This window comes from Ipomoea nil, unplaced genomic scaffold (genome assembly GCF_001879475.1).
Source record: "Ipomoea nil cultivar Tokyo-kokei standard unplaced genomic scaffold, Asagao_1.1 scaffold0317, whole genome shotgun sequence".
Taxonomy (NCBI): Eukaryota; Viridiplantae; Streptophyta; class Magnoliopsida; order Solanales; family Convolvulaceae; genus Ipomoea; species Ipomoea nil.
The window spans coordinates 6,482,161-6,491,319 of NW_017616745.1; the positions used below are offsets into that span (position 1 = coordinate 6,482,161).

Here is a 9,159-nt window from a genome sequence, read left to right on the forward strand (position 1 = left end):
AACGAAGTATTCATGAGGCTTCCCGCAGAAAGTGTCCAGAAACTTTCGGAACTTGGACTGTTTTAGCGGCTTGGATTTACTCTTGTGTATCCACTGGAACATGCTCACCACCACGCTGAACTTGATGTCTTCGCCACCACTGCTCACCGCCATTTTCCAACCAAACTTCTCCTGGGTGTTTTGGCCACCGGTATCTATCGAACGATATGGAGCGTCAAATGCCTTCTTCTTCTTATATATATATATGGGGAAACTTCCGCAACAAACTTGGTGCAAAACATATATATATATATATATATATATATATATATATATATATATGAGCGAGAGTTGTGATGGAGAGGGAGAAAGTGATGGAGAGCGATAGTAGTGATGGAGAGGGAGTGGGACTGTGGCTGGAAGAGAAAGAAGCATTGGGACGAAGGGTAGAAAGAACGGTCAGAAAAGGTGAAAAGATACGTATATTTCCCAGGCGAAATTAAATACACGTTATAATTAAAGCTATTGTGAAATTACAAATCAAGCCCTAATGTCCTCTTAAATCTGATGCACGTGGCAAAAAAGCCCAAATCATCTGGACCACTCATCTAAACTAATTAAGGATCAGAAAAGGTGCTCACGAGCTCATCTGCCAAGGGGGTGTGCACCGGATCCAAAATCTATATATATATATATATATATATATATATATATATATATATATATATATATATATATATATATATATATATATATGCCTTTCATCGTCTTATGAACATTAAAATAGGCGGCACGAGGAGCGCGAGCGGGATGGGCGATAGATGTGTATAAAAAGGGGGAGTATGTGGGGAGTTTCAGCACAGAACCACTTACTAGTTGAGAAATCCATAGAAAAAAGAAGAGAGAGATAGAATTGAAGATGAGTGGCATTGCTGAAAGATGGAGGGTTCTAAGCAGGGCCGGATTTTAGGCTGTGCAAGCTGGGCTACCGCACAGGGCCCCCAATTTTAGAGGGGCCCCAAATTTTAGAGGCCCAATATTTAATATTTACCTAGCTAGTTTAGAAATAAAAATTAAAAGTTTACAATTAATCTTAGAAGGTTCTATGAAGAGATGGTTGAAATATGTATTTATTGTCTTTTAACTTAGAGGTCAAAGGTTCGAAACTCGTATATGTTAGTTTTAAAAATCATGATTTTGGAGGGCCTCAGTTATTTACCAAGAACAGGGCCACAAAAATCTAAAATCCGGCCCTGGTTCTAAGTGGTAGTGATAACTGGGAAGGGCTACTGGACCCTTTGGATTCTGATCTCCGCCGCTACCTCATTCACTATGCCACCATGGTTGAACCCGCAGCCGATGCTTTCAATAACGAACAAGCTTCCAAATATGTGGGATTATCACGATATGCCAGGAGAAACCTCCTTGCCAACTGTGGACTAGTGAAGGGAAACCCTTTCAAGTATATATTATATTATATAATAAATTAAAGCTTCTCTCTCTCAGTTTCTGTTCTGATCTCATTCACTCACAAGTCACAAGCTAGCTAGCTAGTTTTAATTTATATGCTTTTTTTTTTTTTTTTTTGTTTCAGATATGAAGTGACCAAATACTTCTATGCACCATCAACAATCCCAACCCCAGATGAAGGGTATAATGTGAGGCCAACCCGAGCAGATGCAGTGCTAAAGGAATCAAACTGGAATGGATATGTTGCTGTGGCCACGGATGAAGGAAAAGTTGCTTTGGGACGAAGAGACATTTTGATTGTTTGGAGGGGAACAATTCGAGGGTCAGAGTGGAATGAGAATTTCACATTCTGGTTGGTCAGGTATATATATGTGTAATAGAATATAGATTACACTCCTCATTTTGTCATATCAAGTGTTTACCAGGCCACGTATGCCAAAAAATATATAGCTAGTAGCTAAGATCAAGACGCATGGCCTTTAATTTGACTTGACTTGCCTTTGTTTATATATATATATATATATATATAGATTCGTAAAGAAGTTGCAAGACTTGTTGAGTTATACAAGGACGAGGAAGTTAGCATAACCGTGACAGGACACAGCTTGGGTTCATCCATGGCAACACTAAATGCAGTAGACCTGGCTGCCAATCCAATCAACATTAATAAAGATATTCTTGTCACTGCTTTCTTGTATGCAAGCCCCAAAGTAGGGGATGAGAATTTTAAAAATGCCTTCTCTAATCAACAAAACCTTCGAGGCTTGCGAATCACCGACGTCAATGATCTTGTTCCAAAAGTTCCGCCGTTTGGATGGAAAGTAGGTGAAAACATAATAACGACGCCACCAACACCTTACGGAGATGTGGGGGTGGGTTGGGTGATTGAATCTAAGAAATCCGAGTATTTGATGCCTGAAGTTTCAAACCTGTCAACTCACGACCCGATGCTTTATATGCATGCAATTGATGGATTCCAGGGGTCTCAGGGAGGGTTTGAGCTTCATGGAGACTCTGATCTTGCCAAAGTTAATAAGTATCAGGGTGCTTTGAAAGACGAGTATCATATACCGATAGGATGGTTTAACATAAAGGATAAAGGAATGGTTCAGCAGGACGACGGGAATTATATCCTTGACGATCATGAGCCGGACGAAACATTTTAAATATGCATGTGTGTTTGAATAAAGCTAAGTCTTGATGATCTCTATCTAGCTTCATGAAGACCTTTCTATTTATAATTATTGAGTGTGTTTTGAATAAAATTGGAGCTGAGGCAACTAGCTGTCTTGTCCAATGCATGTATGTGTTGCTAGCATGTATTTCAATTATTATGTATGTTTCAATCATGTAATCTCTTTTCAGCAATAATAATAATTTCATGATCGAATTGCATGCTTTTACTTTGCTTTGTTCCTGCATGCTTAACAAAACTAATTTCATTTAATTTGCTACTTAAATCTGGGGCCGGTTGTACTGTTTTAACTAAATCGAATTTATGGTTATATCTTGTTAATGTTTGGTGTAAAACTAACATATCTTGTTAATGCCCCCTGTTTGGTAAAATGGCTGTTAGTTGTTAGCTGAGTGTATTAATTAGAGGGTATAAATAGTTGATAACATTAGCTGATTGTAGAAAAGTGTTTGGTAAATTAGCTGCTAACTGTTAGCTGTTTGGTATAATTTCTTTTCTCAAAAAGCTAATTGAAAAAGTTGTTTGGGGTAGCTTTTTTAATTTTAGCCATTTGGAGTTGCAAAAAGCTAATTAACCAAACATTTATATTGATATTTTAACTAAATCAAACAATTAATAGTGATCAAATTCAAATAAGCCAAAATTGGTCTATAGGCCAACTTTTTACCAAACAGGGCCAAAGTGCTTTGGAACGACCGTGCATCAACCCGTGCATGCCCAAGCAGAATGCAATTTTTTTTTTAATGTAACTTAACCTTCACATAAGATTTTTTTTTGAAGTAAATATGAGGTACCAGACATACAATGTTTGTCAAGCTTTAATTATTTTTAAATCATTATTTTTATATTTTACCGTTGTCTTATTTATTTATTTTAATTTTGAAATTTATTAAAATACATAAAATAGCTAAGAGTATTAAAGTAATATAACAATTATAACATTAAAAAAAAAACAATTCTTCATGTTAGGAACATTGTATTCGGATTTTGATGATACCAATGTAATGTAGAAAAGTAGACCCCTAACTATTAGCTTTTTCAATCGCTGCTTTCGTCCTAGACGAGAGTTGCCATAACTCCTCTGTAATTCGTGTTAAGCTAGACAAACACACGAAAATGAGTTATGACTAGATGTTAGGATCTACAAGGCGAAAGAAGACACGAGACATGAAGAACAGCAACGAAAGTCAAGCAGGAGTTGTCAACAAGCACGAAAGGACAGTTTTTGTTAAAAGACAATCTTTATCAAACATTACTTCTCTTCGACAACGAGAAGAATGTTCCACCTGTCTGATTTAACAACATCCTAGGACAATAAGGACTTCATCTTATAGGGCACATTTTTCAAGGAGCATTAAATGAAGATGTACCATCTCCTGAAGATAAAGGACAAAACCTAATGCTTTCCATACCTTCAACGGCTACATGGTACAACCTCATTGATGGAGCATTTAATGCATGAAGCTCCCCGGTCCTTGTCCAATGGTTAAAAGGTTCGAAAATTTCATCTCCCTCCAACGGATGAATTTTCATCACCTATATAAACCCACCTTCATCAACTAAGAAGGTGCTAGTTTATTATCACTCGACTCATTTACTTGCAAAAGCTCTTGAACGCTCGCAATTTACTAAAAGCTTTTGTGAACCAGTATTGAGGTGCTAAGTTACTTGAAGAAGGTTATTGATCTCTTTCTTACACCTCAAAAGAAGTCTTGCCATTTGTTCGAAGCAATCTTATCTCAAAGTCAAGACTTCATCGTTGGAGAATTCAAGAAATCATTTTCTACCAACCTCAACTCAGGAGAAGAAGTTGATAGAGGTGGAGTAAACTCGAGGAGTTGAAAAACCTACGAAGGCTGTCCGGCTTAGTGATCAAGGAAGTCTTTGTGTAATTGTACTAAGAGTGATAGTGCAATCCTTCCATCAGTTGTGGAAGAAGAGTGGAGTAGGCAACGTTTTGCCGAATCACTATAAAATCTCGTGTCCCTTCTATCTCTTTACTTACGCTTTTCTTTTATGCATTCGCATCATCCCTTTTATCACCATTACCGAAAGTTTCCATAATTACGCAAACTCGTGCAAAGCATTTAAAACGAATCTATCTTTTCCGCTGCGCCAAAACACCGAAAGGTGACGTTTAGGGCATTTCACAAAAAGAGTCTATTCACCCCCCACCCCTCTAGACTCTCTTTACATTCTATCGGGACCAACAAGTGGTATCAGAGCCAATACCTTGATCGGTAAAGGCTTTGCATTTACTGCCTGGTATATCCCTTTTCGAAAACCTCTTGAAAATCTTGCATATTTTCTTTGCACGCTTTTTACTCAAAAATGGAAAAGGAACATGCACACCGCTCTAAGCAACTTGCATTTAGTCTTGCTAAATTTGATGACTGGAAGTTAAGAATGCAGGCTCTCCTATGCTCTATTCATGATGAAATGTGGGACGTCATAACAACCGGACCAATCACAGTCATGATGGCGAATGCACAAGCAGCCGCACAGGGAGCAGGAGCTCCACAGATGATACCAAAGCCAAAAGACCAGTATTCCACGAACGAAAGAACAAGAGCAAATCTGGATAATGTGACAAGAAATATTCTCTACAACACTCTGGATGATTCCTTGTTTCCCAGGGTCCGAAAGTTCAAGAATGCCATGGAAGTGTGGAATGTCCTAATGAGTTTGGGAGAAGGAGACGAGCAAGAAAAAGACAACAAACTGACAATGGCCATGAAGAAATTTGAAGATTTCAAAATGTTGCCAAATGAAACAATCATGGAGATGGAACTCAGATTCACCAGACTTATGGGCGATCTGTTAGATCTCGGGAAAGAGCTAACTGAGAAGGAGATGAATCTGAAGATCCTTCGTGGACTACCAAAATCATGGGAAATGAAGGTTATTGCAATGAGGGATAGTCGAGATATGAAAACAACAAACACGACCAAAATTTTCAGTGATCTCAAAGCTTATGAGTTCGAACATGAACCGAAAGATGCCGAAGATTCAGAAGCAAGAAACATTGCTCTCATGGCAAATCAATCAGCATCAACATCCAACAGGTCGAAATCTAACTCTTGTGATTTTTTATTTGATGAACAATATGCACTATTTGTCAGGAAAATGAAAAGGTTCATGAGAAAGAACAACTTTCAAGACCCACAACGATCGGGCCACCGAAAGAAGCACGAGAGCTTTCCTCAAATCTCAAAAACCGAAACCATGGATTCGCAGCTATTATGCTATAATTGTCGAAAGCCAGGACACTTCAAGGTGAATTGTCCTCATCACATAGTGAGCAAGCATCAAGATAACAGCACTACCATAAGTCCCTCAAAAGAGACTGGAGAAAGACATAAAAGAAGCGACAAGCCTGAATCATCAAACTCCAGAAAGGAAGAAAGAAGGAAGGCAATGGTAGTAAACGAAACTTCTGACACAATTGCAACCGAAAGTAGTTCCTCAAGCTCTAGCTCAGAAGATGAAAACACTGATGAGGAGAAAGGACTGTTGTGCTTATTTAGTCAAGAGTCAGACGAACTGTGCCTCATGGCAGATGAAGACGAGGTAAACTCTCATTCATCCTCTTGTTATTCAGCTGAGTCAAGTTCTGTGGGAAGTCTTACCTCCAATGAATCTGTCACCGAAATGATGAGGAGGTTCAAAGTGATAAATAACACTTACTCCAAACTCAAGGAGGAGAACTCTCGGCTCATGCTTAGCTACAATGAACTAAAGCAAGTTCATGTTGAGAACAATATGCTGGTTATTGCTAATGAGCAGCTTGAGAAAGATGTTCTCGCTCTAAAGGAGCAATGCACAACAAAAGAAAAGAGAGCAAGAATTGCTTGAAGTCTTGAATAAATTCAATAATTCATCCAATCTAATGGATAAAATGTTGAATGAATCTAGACTGCCCGGGGAAAAAACTGGAATTGGTTTTAACCCCAGCTCCTCTTCACAAGTCGAATTGAACAAAACCACGAATGCATATTCACACGAAAGCTTCGAAGCTGCATTTGTTCAAGGACCCACCCAGGTGTCTGAGCCTATGATGGTAGTTAACAATGTCGAAACACCATAATCAACAAGCCAACCGAAAGGTACGGCTGTACAACGAATTGTGGAATCTGGAAAGGAGAAATCCGGTAATGGCAATCCTAAACAAATCTACGTCAAAAGGAATGGACCAAATGGCAATAGACAGAATCTACACCATAAAAGAGGTCAGCCTAACTGGAACACTCAATCCAAGAAAAAGACGAATGTTAACCAGAGGCAATATCGTCTGAAATTCACACGAAAGAATCCTGCTCAAGGAATCTCAAAGAACGGACAAATCAGACAACCCGAAAGATCCTTCAAAAGATCTGGTTATGGCAATGGATGGACTGGGCCATCAGAAGAAGATTGGTTTGATTACCCAGAACCTCTCCCTAGAGCTGTATTTGAAAAGGTTCATCTGCGTAAACAAACTAATCATCTCAAGCATTATGAGAATCTTCCTCAGGAAGATCAACGTAAGAAATATAATGCTAAAGTCTTTGCCAGCATCCATTATGATTATCGTACATCTAATGGATATAGAGGACCGAGGATGAGTCGTGGATACTCTAGGTTGATGTGGGTTCCAAAGTTGACTGCTAACCCCCAAGGACCCGAAACTAAATGGGTACCTAAAAATACATAATCTTTGATGCAGGAAAAACAGGTTATATGGTATATTGATAGTGGATGCTCAAGACATATGACTAGTGATAAAACAATGTTGAGCAACTTTAAGGAAGTAGATAGACCCAAAGTTATCTTTGGAGGAGAAAACAACGGCAAAACTCGTGGAAAAGGGGACATCATCAAAAAGGGAATAACAATACAAGATGTCTCTTATGTTGAAGGACTGAAGTTCAATCTCCTAAGCACAAGTCAATTTTGTGACAAAGGATACAAAGTAGAATTCTTCAAAGACGAATGCAAAATCGTGAACACGAAGGATAACAAGACAGCTTTAACGGGTCAACGAAAGAAGAATATGTATGTATTATCTTTAAATTCTTCTAATGCTAACGTTTGTTTTGTAGCTAAAAGTAATGCAGATCTCAATCAAGAATGGCACAACAAACTAAGTCATCTTAACTTGAAGATGATAAACAAGCTTGCCAAAAGAAATCTCGTAAGAGGGCTACCCGAAATATCTTACATGAAAGATAAAATGTGTGAGGCATGTCAAAAAGGGAAGCAATTCAAGTCATCTTTCAAGTCAAAAGATGTAGATGCAAACTCTCGATCTCTAAGTCTTCTACATATGGATCTCTTCGGACCAGTAGATCCAGCAAGTTTGAGTGGAAGAAAGTATACTCTTGCTATAGTAGATGACTACACAAGATATACATGGGTGCTTTTCTTGAAAAAGAAGAATGAAACAGAAACAGCTCTCCCAAATCTTTTGAGACAACTTCAAACAGAAAAGGAGCTCAAAATAATTCGAATAAGATCAGATCAGGGAACGGAATTTGTCAACAAATTCATAAAGGAATTCTGTGCGCAAAATGGAATTTTTCATCAACTCTCGACAGCACGAACTCAGCAAAACGGAGTGGCCGAAAGGAGAAACAGAACATTGAAAGAAGCTGCACGAACGATGATCTCGCACTCAGGACTACCTAAGAGATTTCGGGCCGAAGCCATAAACACGGCATGCTATACACAAAATAGATCGTTGATCAACAAATCTCACAACAAGACACAATATGAGCTATGGAAAGGTAAAACTCCTAGTATCGGTTATTTTCATGTCTTTGGTTGCAGGTGCTTCATACATAACAACGGAAAGAATCATCTAAGAGCTTTTGACGAAAGAGCTGACGAAGGGCTATTCATGGGATACTCATCAGTAAGCAAAGCATTCAGAGTTCTAAACAAACGAACAATGGTGATTGCGGAATCTATTCATGTCAAGTTTGATGAACAATCTGAGAAGAATCTATCTATATGTAAAACATCAATCAAGTACCCTCAGCAACCTCTTGACGAAGATATCTCAGACGAAGAAGACATACTTTCGTCCTACACGAAATATCAGCTGAAGGTTTCAGAACCCGAACCTGTGTCTCATGAAAAGGTGGGAATTCAACAGAATGATCCTACAAGCACCACAACATCTGAACCAATGATATACATTGATCTACCCTATATTCCTGAAATGGATGCTCAAAATCAACAAGATGCTTTTGAACCAGACCATCGATGGTTAAGAGATCATCCACCAGATCAGGTTATTGGAAATGTCCAAGAAGGTGTAAGAACAAGAGCCTCTCTACACGAAAGTATGATGGCATGCTTCTTGTCTCAAATGGAACCAAAAACCATAGAAGAAGCCCTAAAAGACCCTGACTGGGTAATAGCCATGCAAGAAGAGCTTCATCAATTTGAACGAAATGAGGTATGGGAACTTGTTCCGAGACCATCTCATCAGAATGTCATTGGAACTAAATGGGTGTTTAGAAACAAAATGA

The 9,159-nt window shown here is 38.6% G+C and overlaps 1 pseudogene; it reads left to right on the plus strand.

Moving 5' to 3' along the window:
- Window positions 1-335: 335 nt before the first annotated feature.
- LOC109166703 lies at window positions 336-2,753 on the plus strand (annotated as a pseudogene).
- Window positions 2,754-9,159: the final 6,406 nt, after the last annotated feature.